The following is an 18,985-nucleotide window of genomic DNA, read 5'->3' on the forward strand; positions in this document are numbered from 1 at the left end:
CTCCTTCCCCGCCGCTGCCTCCCTGCGGCCCGCCCCCCTCCTGCCCATTCGCCGCCCCGCTCCCGCCACCCAGCTGCTCCTCCCTCCCGGCTCCTTCTTAAGGAGACAGCACAGAGGTGCAGGGAGCGACCGCTGAGCCTGTAACCAGGCGAGGTCGCCCCCACATACCCCTGCTGCTGCCTCCATCAGCTGTGCCCTTGCTGTGCCCTTTGCTGCTTCGCTGATGCCTTCGTTTTTTTTTCTTCGATTCTGCCTCCATCTGCTGTGCCCTTGTTGTGCCCTTTGCTGCCTCGCTGCTGCCTTCGTTTTAAATCGTTCTTTCTCCCTCTCCTAAACCTTTTTTTACTTTCTTCACAGGGCGACCCAGCCGCCGCTGAGCCGCCCTCTGCCCTCCTTTCCCACCGCTGCCTCCCTGCGGCCCCGCCCCCCTCTTGCCCATTCACCCCCCCGCTCCCGCCACCCAGCTGCTCCTCCCTCCCGGCTCCTTCTTATGTCGCCCCCACGTACGCGCAGCGTTGACGCGCAGCGGGCGCGCCGATTGTGCGCCAAAGGCAAGCCTGTCTGCGCCTGTCCGCACCTGGACCGCGCCCAGTGCTAGGACCCCTGGCCCCCACCGATGTAAGATGACCCGACAGACCTACGACGCTGCCGCCCTCAATGCACTCAATGCAGGCCGGAACCCCGCCTGCTGCCGAGCCGCCCCGAAGCGCATTCACGGACCCTTCACCTACAGAACCTGCAAGTTCACCTGCCTCCGAACCTGCACCGCACCCGCCAAGCCAAACACCAGCAGCAACCTCAAGTGCATCCTGCTCATCACCCGCTCCGTCCACAGACACGCCGTGGAACATGGAACCTGCTCGACACAACATTACCAGACGTCGCCTTCCTCACGGAAACATGGATGAACGCCTCCTTGGCCCCCGCCATCACCATCGCCATCCCGGACGGGTACAAGATGATCAGGAGGGACTGCGTCAACCAGACCGGAGGAGGCATCGCCATCGTCCACAAGAACACTGTCCGCATCACGACCGACTCCAACGACACCTTCGCCGCCGCCGAGCACCTCCACTTCCAGATTCACACCGACCCAAAGACGACCCTCAGAGGCACCCTCATCTACAGACCCCTGGGACCACGCACACAATTCAGCAAAGACATCACGGACTTCATCAGCCCACACGCCCTTCCCTCCGCCGACTACATCCTCCTAGGGGACCTCAACTTCCACCTGGAGAACAACAAGGACCGCAACACCGCCGCCTTGCTGGACAACCTCGCCAACCTCGGACTCAAGCAACTGGTCAACACCCCCACCCACTACGCCGGCCACACGCTTGATCCCGTCTTTTCATCCAGCAAGCACATCACCTTCAGCCACTCCACCGGACTCCACTGGACCGACCACAGCTGCGTCCACTTCAGCTTCAGAAGAACCACAAGGAGCAAGATCACAGCCGACCAGCTCACCACCTCCCTCAGCCAGAACCCACCCACCAGCACAACGGACCCCAACGAAGCAGCCCTCAACTTCACTCAGTGGCTGACCGCCTGCGCCAACGAACTCGCACCACTGAAGAACCCTCCTAGCAGACCCTGAAGCAAGAAGGCCTCCTGGTTCACCGACGAACTCAAGGACTCTAAGAAGACCTGCCGCTCCCTCAAAAAAGCCTGGCTCCTCGACCAGACCACTGACAACATGACCGCCCTCAAACACGCCACCCACAAGCACCACCAGCTCATCCGCACCGCCAAGAAGAAATCACTGAAGGAACGACTGGACAACAACGCCCACGACAGCAAGGAACTCTTCACCATCACCAAGGAGTTCTCAAACCCCAGCACCGGCAATAACGACATCACTCCCTCACAAGATCTCTGCGACTCTCTCGCCTCGATCTTCCACCGCAAGACTTCCGACATCCACAACAGTTTCGGCGCACCACCCACACACCCAACCGTCGAACCAACGCCCCCCACCGCCACCCTCCGCACCTGGACCACAGTGACCACCGAAGACACAGCCCGCACGATGAACACCATCCACTCCGGATCTCCGACTGCCCCCTGCCCCCACCACATCTTCAACAAGGCCAACTCCACCATCGCACCCCAACTCTGAGACATCATCAACACCTCCTTCGACACCGCCACCTTCCCGGAGAGCTGGAAGCATGCCGAGCTCAGCGCCCTACTGAAGAAACCAACAGCGGACCCCCACCGACCTCAAAAACTTCTGCCCAATCTCGCTCCTTCCTTTTCCTGCCAAAGTCATCGAGAAGATCGTCAACAGACAGCTTGCTGCCTTCCTCGAGACGAACGGATCCCTCGGCCCCTCGCAGTTCGGTTTCAGAGCCAACCACAGCACCGAGACCGCCCTCATCGCAGCAACCGACGACATCCAAACCCTGCTCGACAACGGGGAAACAGCGGCACTCATCCTCCTGGACCTCTCCGCAGCATTCGACACTGTCTGCCACCGCACCCTAATACTGCGCCTCAGCAACATCGTCATCCAAGAGAAGGCACTGGAGTGGATCATCTCATTCCTCGCCGGAAGAACACAGAGAGTCCGCCAACCCCCATTTCGATCAGAGGCCACCGAAGTCATCTGCGGCGTTATGCAAGGATCATCACTCAGCCCCACCCTCTTCAACGGCTACATGAGACCTTTTGCCGCCATCGCACGCCAACACAACCTCAACATCATCTCCTACGCCGACGACACCCAGCTGATCCTCTCCCTCACCAAAGACCCCGACACCGCCAGAACCAGCCTACACGAAGAAATGAAAGACGTCGCCGAGTGGATGAAGAACAGCCGCCTGAAACTGAACTCAGACAAGACGGAAGTCCTCATCCTGGGACCATCGCCCTCCGCCTGGGATGACTCCTGGTAGCCCCCAGCCCTGGGCACCACTCCCAAGCCAACAGACCACGCACGCAACCTGGGCTTCATCCTGGACTCCTCCCTCTCAATGACCAGACAAGTCAACGCCGTCTCCTCATCATGCTTTCACACCCTACGCATGCTTCACAAGATCTTCCGATGGATCCCAACTGAAACCAGGAAGACGGTCACCCAGGCCCTTGTCACCAGCCGCCGATTGGACTACGGAAACACCCTCTATGCCGGAACCACAGCCAAGCTACAGAAAAGACTCCAACGCATCCAGAACGCCTCCGCCCGACTCATCCTGGACATCCCCCGACGCAGCCACATCTCCGGCCACCGGAGGGACCTGCACTGGCTCCCCGTCAGCAAGAGGCTCACGTTCAGGCTCCTCACCCACACACACAAGTCTCTCCACGACCTGGGCCCCAAGTACCTCAACGACCGCCTGACCTTCTACGCGCCGACCTGCCAGCTACGGTCTACTAGCCTCGCCCTCGCCGCCGTACCACACATCCGAAGAGCAACCGCCGGAGGCAGATCCTTCTCCTACCTGGCGGCCAAGACATGGAACTCCCTCCCCATCCACCTTCAGCTGACCCAGGACCACCTTGCCCTCAGGAGACAACTCAAGACCTGGCTGTTCGAGCAGTAGCGGACCCCCTCCCCCAAGCGCCTTGAGACCCTTCCGGGTGAGTAGCGCGCGTTACAAATGTTATAATTGATTGAATGATTGATTGATTGATTAATTGTGCTCACCATGTGCTGTTTCCCTCTTCAGAGCCTTGCACATGCTCAGAAGGGCCTAGCTAGTAGAATGCACCTGCTCCTCTAGTATACATGTCAGGCTATTTTTGCTACTGTATGTAGAAGTCACTCTCCTTCCACGTTGTTGAGCAAGCAGATCTCGTATGCCCATATTAGTCATTTTGCATTCTTACATGTGCCAGAACCTCCCCTTGGTATTATGCTGAATATGTAACACTAAGACCAAAAATGGGTATGGCTCTAATCAGTAAGGCTGAGCCCAATATACCAAAAAACAAGAGAATTGCCAGTACTGATTATCATTCAAAAATATTTAACCTAAATGCATAAACAATACACATTTGGAAGCTCATTAATAGCTTGTTTATTTCAAAAATATTCTGTTTATATCAAATAACAATGAAACACTTAGGGGCCTATTAGGATGGCGGACGGACCAGCGTCCGTCCGCCACCCCCGAGGTGGAGGGACCGTCCGCAGGGGCAGTGGCGTTCCCTCCGTGCGAATTAGGATGGGACCGCCACCCTGGCGGTCACATTCCGTATATTTTACATTGCGGCGGGTGCTGCTTTAAGTAGCACCCGCCGCAATGTAAAATATGCATGTGTAGCCTTGGCAAATACAACTTGGCAGGCACCGCGTGGTGCCTGCCACCCTGTGCATGCCAAAGCAGGGGGGTACCATATATGGTACCCCCCATGTGCACCCCCCAACCCCCAACACCCTGGGGGCTTGCAACAGGCCCCCAAACACAAAGGACCACATGCTTTTCCACATCAGAAAAGCCGCCACAGAAAAGCATGTTTTCTGCCCCATCCTAATATGGCTGGCGGTGTCTGATAGACACCGCCACCATATAAGAGCTTTTCTGGCACGGTCGGAAGGCGACCGCTGCAGAAAAGCAGCGGACGGTCTTCCCATCCGCTGCTGACCCCCCATCCATCCTAATGTGGCGGGGGGTCCTTGAAGGCTCCGCAGCAGTGACTCCGCATCCTCCGGGCTGGCGGTGGCTTCCGCCGGCCGGACGATGCAGATTCACCGCAGTCCTAATCAGCTCCATAGTTAACAATCAAAAAGGAAAATACTGGATCAATTGTAGACAAGGGGCCTGAAAAACAATTAACTCATACCTTCATTCACATCATCACATATATACTTATACACAACATTCCTCATTCATACAATCCAAGCAGTGCACACTCAACAAGGGAAAAATTAGTAATCCCTATGTGGGGCACCTGGTCTGCCAAACCAATAACAATTTTTACTTTTTTACTTTTTTTCTTTATCTACACCTAGTTGTAGCCAATTCGACTTGATTGATTTAAACACCAGTACAGTAAAATTAAATGCGACAAAATCACAACTCAATAGTGGGACGACAATTTTGGCAGAACCAATGGTCTACGCGTTTCGAATCCCACCACTTAAGTGATTTTCCGCAGAACCACTCCAATCTGTGAAAAAAGACAAAAAAATATATGTATCTAACTGGATCCTATTTGAAAAGTCAATGGGCACAAACACTGTTCTCAAGCCCCAACCTACCAGTAATGCAGAAAGCAATCAGGCATGAATTTTCCTAACAGATATTGCCAGAATTTTCTAGAAATAAAAGAGAAGAGGGGGCGGGGATAGAAATACGCGAAAACTCTGGTCAAGCACTCTGCACGTGGCTGATGGTACCTCTTAGAGCCACCAATACCCAGGCCGAAAGGTAGCACAATAAAGTGCACACACACACACCAGGGGCATCGTGCAGCACATATTTGTTTTTTGATGCAACGTTTTAGAGGCATGGCAATCACACATGGAAGTCTAATGTACAGAGCATGAATGCTGATCAAGATGATTGTTGCATGTTGTGTGTAGTATAAGATACGTGTATACAGGAAGAAACTTTTCAAAAAAGCTTTCTAAGCAGAAGAGGTGTCTCTCATCAAAAGCTGTAGAGAGAATTAGTAAAATGGATGGGGTCGTCCAACTGTTACAATGGGAAATGTTATGAGCAAATCAAATGCTTTCTTTTAAGTTCAGATGGCAATCGCGCACTGAGCGGGCAAGGAGGCCGCACCCAACGCAATTTTGACAAAATATATTTATCATAATAAGTTTATTACAGTTTGAAATATATAAATGTTTAAAATATTTTAGATTATCGCTTGCTCTCATATACGTTTAAAGGTATTTAGATATACTTTTGAGGAAAAAAAAGGGAATGTCATACCCAGCGCGATACTATACGTCGTAACACAGGGTCTGGCAGCGTGTACTCATCGCATAAGCAAAGCACAATGGGTGTGACCCCATACGTACATGACGTAACATGTGGCTTGGTACTGCATACCCGTCAAATACCAAAGTAGCACCTGGGGTGACTTCACGCGTATATGATGTTCTGCAGGACGCGGTGCCACAAAGTCGTTGGATACGAAATGTGTATCATTTACGAGTTTAGCAATGTGGCGGATAGGATTCATGTGGTGATGCAGTTTTGTACTCTACCCGTATGGGAGTGCAGTTTTCTCCCCCCCCTAAAAATTATTTATACATATTTTTGGGGGAAGATATAAAACATTACATAATCTTTAAAGTTAAAAAAAGAAGTATAATACAATTCCAAAATATTTAAAAATATATTTGAAAAAATATAGGTTTTAGAAACATTAAAATATGAAATTATCATTAAAAAGCTTTTGAAGTTGACAAAAAAAACATTGTTTTCAGGGACGTTATAGTTAGTTGAACATTTGACTCATATAAAACCAGAGAAATTCACCTGTTATAGTTAGTTGAGCTAACTATAACTTGCGCACCCACAATGCACTGCTGATGATGTCACATATTACATCACTCATGACATGGTCAGCGACATCACTGATGACGTCACTGATTACATTACTGATGACATCTGAAATGCAATCACTCATGACATCACTCATGACGTCATTCATGTGACAATCTGATGCACATACTGATGCTCTAATATAAACCAGTTCTGAAAAGCTGACTACTATTTTTGAAACCATACTGAGAAGAATGCCATATACTACATGTCACTCACTATTTCCTAAGTCTATACACATCCAGTCACTTATACATGTAGTTACGCATCAATACAGGACTACAATATGCACTCATACATCTACACATGCAGTCACACTCTGCCAGTCATCCATAGAGTTACTCACACACCTAGCCAGTAATGCAAAGAACCAATCATATACCCATTTAATCATGTATACAGTTATACACACCAACTCTGTTATTTCTAGACATACCACATCACTTATTTATACAGATTATATACTGTCTTATACAATCACTGATATAAGCAGGCACTTATTGATACACCCACTCTTCAAATAACTTAGTCTCACGTATACTCATTTATATGCTCCAACACTCACATATAGTGGCTTAAAACATATGTAGTTAGTCACAGATATACCACTGAGACATTTCACCCATAGACACACTAACTCACCCATACAGCCCTTCCCGGATTCACTTTTTAAGCCATACAACCACTGAATCACCCAGTCAGGCATCTATGCACAGACCCATAAACCCACCCACCCACACAGACACTCAGGAACCCATACAGATACTCAGACAACAAATCAATACCCTATATAGACACTCATGTAGCTATTCAGCAACCCATGGAGTTGTTTGTACACCAATGGAGAGACCAATACAGACTTCCACACAGTTTAGTCACTAACCCATGCATTCAGTAAGAAATGTTCAATCACTCACTTATACATTCAGTCAGCACCTATGAAATAATTCCTTTAGGCACTTGTATATGTAGTCTTTCTTCAACACACCTTGGCATATATATAGAAAACATATTTAAACTTTACAGAAACACACATTCACTGGATAATGTCATAAGTGATGCGGACGACACGCAATTGGTCGTCTCGCTCTCACATCTTGACAACCACCCAGACAATCTGCTGACATGCCTCCAGGAAATTCACCACTGGATGTGCGAGTCATCGCTCAAGCTAAACGGATCAAAGACAGAAGTCATGCTTTTGGGCAAGCAATGGACCACCATCCCCCCATCGGTCTGGCCAGACGTTTTCGGGGAAGTACCCACCCCGAAACAAGAAATTAAGACCTTAGGAGTCTGGCTGGAACCCGAGCTGTCTCTGAAAACTCAAGCAGCCAAAACAGCAGGCACCTGTTTTGGTCTCATGCGCTCCATCCGCAGGATCCTCCCACTACTTCCGCCCCTATCTAGGAAACTCCTGGTCCAAGGTCTGATCCTTGCGCGGCTAGACTACAGTAACATGGTCTATCTGGGAGCTCCTGAAGCCACCATGGCTAAACTTCAGCGTACGCAAAACGCAGCTGCCCGGCTCCTTATGAATCTCCCTTCCAGAGTCTCAGCCAGACCAGCGATCAAGGCCCTCCACTGGCTTCCAATACGACAAGGGGTAGAATTTAAGGCCCTGTGCACCGCACACAAACTTCTCAACGGTCTTGGCCCTGATATCCTGAGAGACCTGGTCACCCCATACAAGGCCCCCAGGTCCCTACGCTCGGACAATGAGCGGCTGGCCAATGTCCCCAGATTCAGGAAGGCACGCACCGGCGGCCGACGCTTTTCTGTAAAAGCGTCCTCAGGATGGAACTCTCTTCCTCGCCCCCTGCGGCTGGAACCCAACCATCTCCTTTTCTGAAAAAAATTGAAAACTCTGCTGTTCCCAAAATAAGGTCCCCTTTCCCCTCTGGTCTCCACAAATGTTACAGCGCGGGGATGCCTTCGGGTCACCAGGCGCTCTATAAATCGCTAAATAATAATAATAATAATAATAATCAGTGATTTCATTTGAGATGTCATCAGTGATGTCACTGACCATGTCATGACTGCTGTAATATGTGATATTATCAGCAGTGCATTGCGGGCGCACAAATCATTTCTCTGGTTTTATATGAGTCAAATGTTCAACTCACTATAACGACCTTGAAACCTACGTTTTTTATGAATATGAATATATATATATATATATATATATCTATCTATATATATATATATATATATATATATATATATATATATAGATATATATATATATATATATACATGTATATATATATATATATACATGTTGTGAGCAAGGCGGTATAGCCGTTGGAACGCGTCATATCTTTTCTTTTGTAAAATAAACTTTTTCCTGAAATAGATCCCACGGAGTCAGCGCCTGCTTTGTACCACCAAAACGTCAGGTTTGGATTTTATATATATATATATATATATTCACTGAAAAAACCATAGGTTTCACACCAGTTATAGTTAGGAATTAGCATTTAAAAAGCCTTTGAAATTCACTGAAAATACCATAGGTTTGACACCAGTTATAGCTAGGATTTTGCATTTAAAAAACCTATTAAATTCACTGACAAAACCATAAGTTTCACACCAGTTATAGTTAGCTGGAAATTTTACTGACATAAAACCATTGAAATTCCCACGTTATAGTTAATTGGACTCACTATAACTTGCGCGCCTGCAATGCACTGCTGATGACGTCACATATTACATCACTCATGACATGGTCAGTGACATCACTCATGACATCACTGATGACACCATCCTTGTGACAGAGTGACAGACCTAATTTCAGTGTAATGTAACGCTTGAAACACATATTCAAAAATAGAAACAAACATTTTCAAAAAAATGGAGATACCCAAACCAGTAACAACAACCAATTCAGTAATTCCACCATCTATATACACATCCACTCATTCACCAACAGTTCTATATTGTCACTCATATATGTACTCACTCATCATATGTAGTGATACACCTATACATCCTGTTACACATCAGCAGTCATCCAAAAGTTACTCACACACATACTCACACATGCAAATAAACTATTGAACATCCATTTATTTGCATATACATTTATACACACACTACCACCTTACTTCTAAGGAAACCTACACATACTTACTCTCTTAAACAATCACTTATAGAAACACATACTTATTTAAACAGGAACTCCTACAATCTCCCACTATATATACTATACTCACTTATATACATCAATACTCACATATACTAGATTAAAACATATGTCGTTACTAATGAAGACACTAACACACACATATACACACTCATCCACCCATACAGTCCTGCACATATGCTGTCTTCAGAACACAGACAAACAGTGAGTCAGTCACCAACCCCTGCAGCCACTTATACACAAAGAGAAACACTGATACAAACATTTAAATATTTAAACAATACTCGCTAATATATGTATTCACTAAGATACACTTAATAAGCCAGTTAACCAACCAATTTTTTTTTAAAAAAACATCCATTTACACACTTATTTAAACATTTATTCTTCCATCGACCTTTACAAATACATATATAAAACATATTTATTTTTCAGAAAGACACACATTCACTGGATGGTGTCATCAGTGATGTCATGAGTAACCTATGGTTTTTTCAGTGAATTTCAAAGGTTTTTTTAATGCTAATTCCTAACTATATAAGACCTGAAAGCCCACCAGGAATCTCCAGTATGCGCCAGGGGACTGCATTGCAGAGAGGTGTAATGAAGCCACAACCCTTTTTAGACCTCTCTGCAACGCAGCCCCCGTGCATGTTTGAAGAGGGGGAACTAATTCCCCTTGCATACTGGGGGTCCCTGGGGGCCAATTAGCCCACCTGGAACCTCCAGTATGTGCCAGGGGCTGCATTCCAGAGGTGTAATGAGACTATGCCCCTTGTTACACCTCTCTGCAACGCAGCCCACTGCCGCGTTTGCTGAGGGGGAACTAATTCCCCTTGCATACTGGGGGTCCCTGGGGTCAACTAGTCCACCAGGAGCCTCCAGTATGCGCGAGGGAGCTGCATTGCAGAGAAGTGTAATGAGTCCACACCCTTGTTACACCTCTCTGCAATGCAGGCCACTGGCGCGTTTGCAGAGGGGGGACTAATTCCCCTTGCATACTGGTGGTCCCTGAATCATATCTGCCCAAACACTGATATTCCGAACGATTGTAAATGACTTTTCTTGAGAAACATTTGGATTTGGATTATCATGTCCTATACTTTGGAATTTTTGAAAGACTGACTTTGAGGATGCTATAAATTACTAAAGTCTGCCCGAATTGTGTGGGTAAAATTGATACCTAGTCACTTTGAATAAGAATATACTTATGTATCGTCTAACATTTGGAAGAAATATCTAGTTATATGACAACAGGATACCGACATAACTTGAAGGAAATAAGAACGCCCTGAAGAAGTTCTGTTGTACAGAACGAAACGTTTCGGCTGGCTGTGGTACATAAACTTAAGGAAAATAAAAGCATTTGAATATACACCAAGATTCAGCGCTTCAATAAGGACTCTAAGTGATATGATTTGATTTGACTCATTGTGAAAGTGGTGCTGTGCCAAACTTTGGAATATTCTCCACTACTCTCTACTACTTACTTTCTCCTACTCCACTACTCTCAAATACTCACTCTCTACTACTCATTCTCTACTACTCTACTACTCTCTACTACTCTCTCTCTACTACTCACTCCCTACTACTCGCTACTCACTACTCCCTACTACTCACTATCTACTACTCTCCACTACTCACTCTCTACTACTCTCTCTCTACTACTCACTCTTTACTACTCACTACTACTCTCTACTACCCACTCTCTACTTCTCACTCTCTACTACTCTCTACTACTCTCCCTCTACTACTCACTCTCTACTACACAATCTCTACTACACACTCTCTACTACTCACTCTCTACTACTCTCTCTCTACTAGTCTCTACTACTCACTCTACTACTCACTCTCTACTACTCACTACTATTCTCTCTGCTACTCATTCTCTACTACTCTCTACTACTCACTCTCTACTACTCACTCTCTACTACTCACTCTTTACTACTCTCTTCTACTCACTCTCTACTGCTCTCTACTACTCACTCTACTACTTACTCTCTACGACTCTCTACTACTCACTCTCTACTACTCACTCTCTACTACTCACTCTACTATTCACTCTACTACTCTCTACTACTCACTCTCTGCTACTCTCTCTACTGCTCTCTACTACTCTCTACTACTCACTCTCTACTCTCTATTACTCACTCTCTACTCTCTACCTCTCTACCTCTCTCTTCTTCTCTCTCTACTAATCTCTACCTCTCTACCGCTACCTCTCTACCTCTCTACCTCCACACCTCTACCTCTCTACCTCTCTCTACACGCACACATATACACATATATGCATATATATATGCATTTGCATTTATATATATGTATGTGTATGTATAAAAAAACAACAAAACATTTTTTTTTTAAACAGCTACTTTTAAAACTGTCATTCTTTTTCCCCATGGTACGCTCCCCGGTACGCTCCCCGGTGCGCGTACCGGGCGCTCCCCCCGCGAAAATAAAAAATAAAAATATTTGTTTTTGCCCCGCGGGGCCATTTTATGGCCCCCACTCAAACCTAGGGGGTCAAGGGGGGGTCTACTCTCCCCCCTTATGGTCATTTCCCTCTTTGTTTTGGCCACCTCTCGTGTCTCAATCCTACAGAGACACAAGATGGCGGCCGCTCCGGACTGTTTAGAATGTTTACAGACACCCCAGAGCCAATCAGCTTTCTGCGCGCAAGTCGCGTGGCGCGCCCGGTGCGCGTACCGGTGTGCGTACCGGAGCGCGGCTATAGATATATATATTTGTTTGAACCTTAATTACTCAAAATCCACTGGAGCACATATCTTGAGACATAGCAAAGGCACATAGGGCTACCAGTCCCTACAATTTTGCCAAGTTTGGTGGAAATCCATTCAGCCGTTCGGGCTAAAAGTGAAATCGACCGCCCTATGGAAATTAACATGGGGAAAACGCGTTTTGGGACCCCCCTTTTATCTCGACCCCCGCTTGACAAATCCCCCCCAAACTTTTAAGGGAAGGACCGGAATGCCGCGAGGCCATTTTGAGGAAATTTTCAGGCAGATTCGTCAACCGGCGCCAAAGTTATTCCAAATAGAAATTTGAGATTTAACATTGAAAAAAATCCTAACTATAACTACCTACTGGCGACCGCCAGTAGGTAATATATATATATATATATTACCTACTGGCGATAGCCAGTTGGTATATATAGTTAGGATTTTTTTGCTATGGGACTTTTGAAAATTCTATGTCTAATAACGTTTGTGGACGGAATTGGCTGAAATTTTCAGGAAAATGGCACATTTTGTTTCTGAGCAGCCCCTGAAAATTTGGGGGGGGGTCGTCAAGGGGGGGCCGAGAAAAAAGGGGGGTCCCAAAACGCGTTTTTCCCATTCATTTTTCCATAGGGCGGTTGGCCTCACTTTTAGCTCGAACGGATTTGCACGAAACTTGGCAAAATTGTAGGGACTGTTAGCCCGATGTGCCTTTGCTAGGTCTCAATATATGTGCTCCAGTGGATTTTGAGAAATTAACGTTCAAAAAAAGATATATATCTGTAACAGCGCTCCGGGCAGCGCTCCGGTTCGCGTACTTTTTGCGTAACGGAACTTTGCGATGCGAAGCTGATTGGCTCTCCGGTGTCTGTCAACATTCTAAACAGTCCGGAGCGGCCGCCATCTTGTCTCTCGGTAGGATCGAGAGACAAGAGGAGGCCAAAACAAAGGGGGAAATGAAGGAAAGGGGTCAAGGTAGACCCCTTCTGACCCCCTAGGATTGATGAGGGGGGATATTATAGAGCCACGCGGGGCCCAAAACAAAAAAAAAAATCTGATTTTTTCGCCGTAGAGACGCGTCTTGGTACGCGAACCGGGCAGCTAACCGGGCAGCTAACCGGGAAGCTAACCGGCAGTGTAACGGGAGTCTGAGGAGAAGCTGATTGGCTGTTAACATTGTAAACAGTCTGGAGCGGCCGCCATCTTGTCTCTCTGTGGGATCGAGAGACAAGAGGTGGAAAAAAAAAAGGTGTAAATGAAGGAAAGGGGTAAGGTAGACCCCTCCTGAACCCCTAGGATTGATGAGGGGGCTATTAAAGTTCCCCGCGGGGCAAAAGAAAAAAAAATTGCGATTTTTCGCGGAAAAGGTGCTTCCGGGTACGTTAACCGGGCAGCTAACCGGCAGCGTAACGGAAGTCCGACATATTGTGTTTTTTGAACGTTTGTGATATGTGCACGTGTGGATTTTGTCTAATTAAGGTTAAAAAAATATATATATATCTTTAAGCGTGCTCTGGCGCGTTTACGTTACGGGTTTGGTTTGCGCTGCAGAGACGATACGTCACGGTTATGCGATGCATCATGAGGCGTCTCACGGGCTACGTGATACGTCACGTAATAAAGAATATATTTTACAGCTATAGATATTAGCTTTTAAAAAACCAATGAAATTCACTGAAAAACCATAGGTTATAGACCATATATAGTTAGGAATTTGCATTTACAAAACCTTGAAAATTCACTGAAAAAACCATAGGTTATAGACCATATATAGTTAGGGATTAGCATTTACAAAACCTTATTTTATTCGCACAAAACCATTGAAATTCCATATATAGTTAGTTGCACTAACTATATATCGCGGACCCGCAATCCACTGCTAATGATGTCACATATTACATCATTCATGACATGGTCAGTGACATCACTGATGACATCACTGATGACATCTCAAATGACATCACTGATGACATCACGGATGACAACTTCCAGTGACTGTATGTTTCTGTAAAGTTAAAATATGTCTTACATATTGAAGAATGAGTGGATGTATAAGTGTCTGGATGAAGGATTTAGTAGGTGCATGACTGACTGTATGAGAGAATGATTAAATGTGTCTCACTGAGTGCATGGGTTAGTGATTAAAGTGTCTTAATTTGGCAATCATTATATATGTTGTTCTGTAAACTGCTGCATGTTTAAATCAGTAGCTATATCAGTAACTATATGGGTTATTGAATGGTTGCCCAAGTATTTGTATGGGAGACTGAGTATGTGTGTGGGTGGCTGGGAGGTGTATGACTCTGTGCATAGATGTGTGAGCAGTTGATTCCCTAGGTGTATGGGTTCAAAAGTGAATGTAGAAACAGCTGTATGGACAGTTGACTGTGTGCATGAGTGTATTGGTGAGTGAATGGATATCTCAGTGCTACATGTCAAAGTAAGTACATATGTAAAACACAGTCCATGTGAGAGTTGACATATATAAATAACTGAACAGAAGAGCCAGTGAGTGTGAGAGTGGCTGTATGGATCATTGTGAACTTGTATCAGGGATTGTATAAGAGAGTAAATATGTGTTAGTATATGTTTGAATAAGTAAGGTGTGTATAACTGTATAGTTGAGGAAATGGAGGTGTGATTGATTCTTTGCATGAATGATTAGGTGTGTGAGTAACTCCATGGATGTGTGACAGTCTGTGAGTGTCTGTTTACACTGAGTGTATCTAAGGTTATATTAGAGTCTGAAGATGTTCATTGTATTATCACATAAATGATATCATCAGTGATGTAATCAGTAATGTAAAATGAGATGTCAGTGATGTCATCAGTGATGTCATTTGAGATGTCATCAGTGATGTCATCAGTGATGTCACTGACCATGTCATGAATGATGTAATATGTGACATCATTAGCAGTGGATTGCGGGTCCGCGATATATAGTTAGTGCAACTAACTATATATGGAATTTCAATGGTTTTGTGCGAATAAAATAAGGTTTTGTAAATGCTAATCCCTAACTATATATGGTCTATAACCTATGGTTTTTTTCAGTGAATATATATATATATATATATATATATATATATATATATATATATATATATATATATATATATATATATATATATATTCACTGAAAAAACCATAGGTTTTAGGCCATATATAGTTATATAGTTAGGGATTAGCATTTAAAAAACCTTATGTAAGTGATGTCATTTGAGATGTCATAAGTGATGTCATTTGAGATGTCATCAGTGATGTCATCAGTGATGTCATTTGAGATGTCATAAGTGATGTCATCACTGATGTCATTTGAGATGTCATCAGTGATGTCATCAGTGATGTCACTGACCATGTCATGAATGATGTAATATGTGACATCATCAGCAGTGGATTGCGGGTGCGCGATATATAGTTATTGCAACTAACTATATATGCGAATTTCTATGGTTTTGTGTGAGTAAAATAAGGTTTTGTAAATGCTAATCCCTAACTATATATGGCCTATAACCTATGGTTTTTTCAGTGAATTTCAATGGTTTTTTAATAGCAAATATCAAAAGTTGTCAAATGTCAAGTACGTGATAGGTAAAAACATTTTCGTGTTTATGAGCGCTGATGTGCTTTGAACGCTGCCCCCCCCACTCTTTTCTCTTAGTAGTACTCTCTCTTTGCAGATAGTGAATAGTGAAGGGTAGTTAACGCAGGCCTTTGCCCCCGTTGTAATCCGTCATGCCTGCTTGTCTCTCCATTTGATTGATTGTTATCCAAGCATTTACTATTTTAGAATTGATTCTCTTTGGTTCATTCTCTATTTACAAACAAGCACAGAGTCGCAATACTCTGTTTAGTCTTTGCAGATAGTGAAAAATCGCGTAAAAAAAAAAATATTCGAGCAAAATCAGTAGGCCACTAATGGGATCTCTTTTTGACCTCGCTAAAATAGAAACATTAAGAACAACCCTTCATGAGAAATACAAAACTAGTGAGATGAACTGAGCTCCACACGATGATGGCTGCAAGACAGCTCGGCTCCGCCACCCACCCCACCCAAAATAACGACAAACCCTATGCAAATATTATAAATATATACAACACACCAGCAAAGTAACAGGGTAAAACATTTTATTAAATAACTATTTACATAACTATTTTATACGTTTAGTGGCCCTATCCGGCTAGCTCAATCGATCGAGCATGAGACTCATGCACTCTGATCTCCTTGGCCTCAGTCAAGCATCAATAGTAAGATTTTCATACATGAGTGTTTGTTCATGGTTTTGGTCCCTGAGTTGCTTCGATGTCACTGCCTTGCACAAATGGCATAAGTCCTGGATGTTGGGTGCCATAGTTCAGAGTTCTGAGCAGCGCTTGTAACACTGTCTAAACCTTATTTGCACCTGCTGCAGCTTCACTATTCTCAAAGTAAGTGGGGGCCGTTTGTGGACCTGACTGCATTTGAAAACAATGTGATACGGTACCTCCCTAAACCGCTTGACGGAGGCCCCGAGGGGCGGTGTGATGGCGTGGACTCGGAGAAGACGCTTGGCTCCGACCCCCTCCCCAAGTCTTGTTGCCCTGGTGTAGCCTGAGATCGCACCCGACATAGGCGGCCGGCTCCCGGGGTCAAGCGGAACTTTTTGCCTTTTGGTGACTCTTCCATTCTGAACATTGTCCCACAATCCGTTTGACCTGAAACGATTATACAAATAAAACATTTGTGAGTTTTAAATTTCCGGAGAAGTATAATTCACCAATACCTTTCTCTGTAGATCGTTTTCCATTAACAATCCCAGTTCCATCACCCGCCCAGGATATCACTAATGTTAGTTGTCATTTTTGCTTCTGTTTTAATAAAAAATGTTTTAAGGTATTTACTGTTTTTGTTGCGATGTATATATTTATAAGTTATTAAAGTGTTATAATCCTACTAATTTTTTATCGAGTATTGCTCTTTGAGATATTCCCTGTCACAGGGAATATCTCAAAGAGCAATAATCGGACCCTGTCTACAAACAGAGAAGAATAGGCTAACCTCCGCCACCCCCCCACTGCTCCAAGCATGTCTGTCCCACCGCCCGCCACGCCCAATAACGGTAACATGAAATAGATACAAATCAGCAGATACCCACCCTCATTCCGGAAACTCCCAAAGTGCAACAGGGCCACGGTTACGCCCATCCGGAAGATGAGGCCTCGACACGTGCAGGGCGGGGCCCGGCTAACAGCCATCAGCCGTGGGGTGGATGGCCCAAAATGTACTGGTCTCCCGATTCCCTTCTTCTGCCGCCTTGCAGGCCACGGGGGGGGATGTCTTGCCTCTGCCTCCAACCCCCCCCCTCTTATCGCCTGATCCGGACATCACGAATATCAACGCCAGGTGTCGGCACATTTGCTGAATACTGTAAAAGTTTTCCTACACTTGGCGACGTGCTCGCTGCCTTGAATTCCTGGAGTGAGTCCATGAAGTTTCAGTCAACAAGGCCGGAGGGTGTTCTTCTAGACTGGCTCGCTGACCCGCTTCCCACGTGTGCTTGATATGAGCTCCCCATTCTGGCCTGAAGCGGCACCCTGCAGGCCACGGGGGGGGATGTCTTGCCTTTGCCTCCGACCCCCCCCTCTTATCGCCTGGTCCAGACATCACGGATATCAATGCCAGGTGTCGGCGTGGGGTGCGCTGGGAGGGAGAGGCGGCGCGAACGAGCCTCTCCCACCCCCACAGTTGGGGGCCCCTCAGCTGCACCCCCAACGCTCCACTCACCCAACAAAACGGTTCCTCCACTCTTGCGATGCAGCGGCGCTGCACTCACCCGACAAAAGGTCTCGTCCACTATTGCGAGGCAATGATGCTCCGCTCACCCAGCGGGAGAACGTCCACTGTTGCGGTGCAACGACGCTTTTAGTTTCCTGCGTCCAGAAACGTTCTCCTCAACTTTGAAGATTCTATAAGAGCCACGGGGAACGACCACGACGTAGCCGCGGGACGTCGGCGCGCTCATGCCGGCGCTGGCATCAGTCTTGAAATGACCAAAATCCTGCAAGACTACCAACTTGATCAGTTCCGGTGGGACACCAGTATGACCCGGTAGGAGAGATTGTTGCCTCCCACCCCACTTTGACTGATGGTTCATGTCGGCAGTCCCCTCTGCTACCCTTCAACGAAAACTTTTGGACTGCCGAAAGAGGTCCCGGTCCAACCACGACTTGGTGGAGACATTTTGACTATACTTGACCTTCCTGACCTCACCCAAAATGGCGCCGGTACAAATGAAACTCTCAACTCCTTGTTGTGCCCCGATTACTCAGCCTTGATATCATGAGATACGTATGCAGTTTTTAGCACATGAATTGATATGGAATAAAACTGATTATATGTTCAGACAATGAATTGATCCAGGATGGGTATTGATTATACGTTCGAACAATGAATTGACATGGGATGGGTACTGATTACACGTTTGAACAATGAATTGATATTAAGTTCTAATGCATCATTGTTTACTGTATTTATTATTGAAGGTTCGAATTGTCGACACTTTTGGTACTTGCTCACAATGAATTATTGATATGATTTTCTTGCACTTGTCGCA

This window comes from Lissotriton vulgaris, chromosome 3_1, assembly GCF_964263255.1.
Source record: "Lissotriton vulgaris chromosome 3_1, aLisVul1.2, whole genome shotgun sequence".
Lineage (NCBI taxonomy): Eukaryota > Metazoa > Chordata > Amphibia > Caudata > Salamandridae > Lissotriton > Lissotriton vulgaris.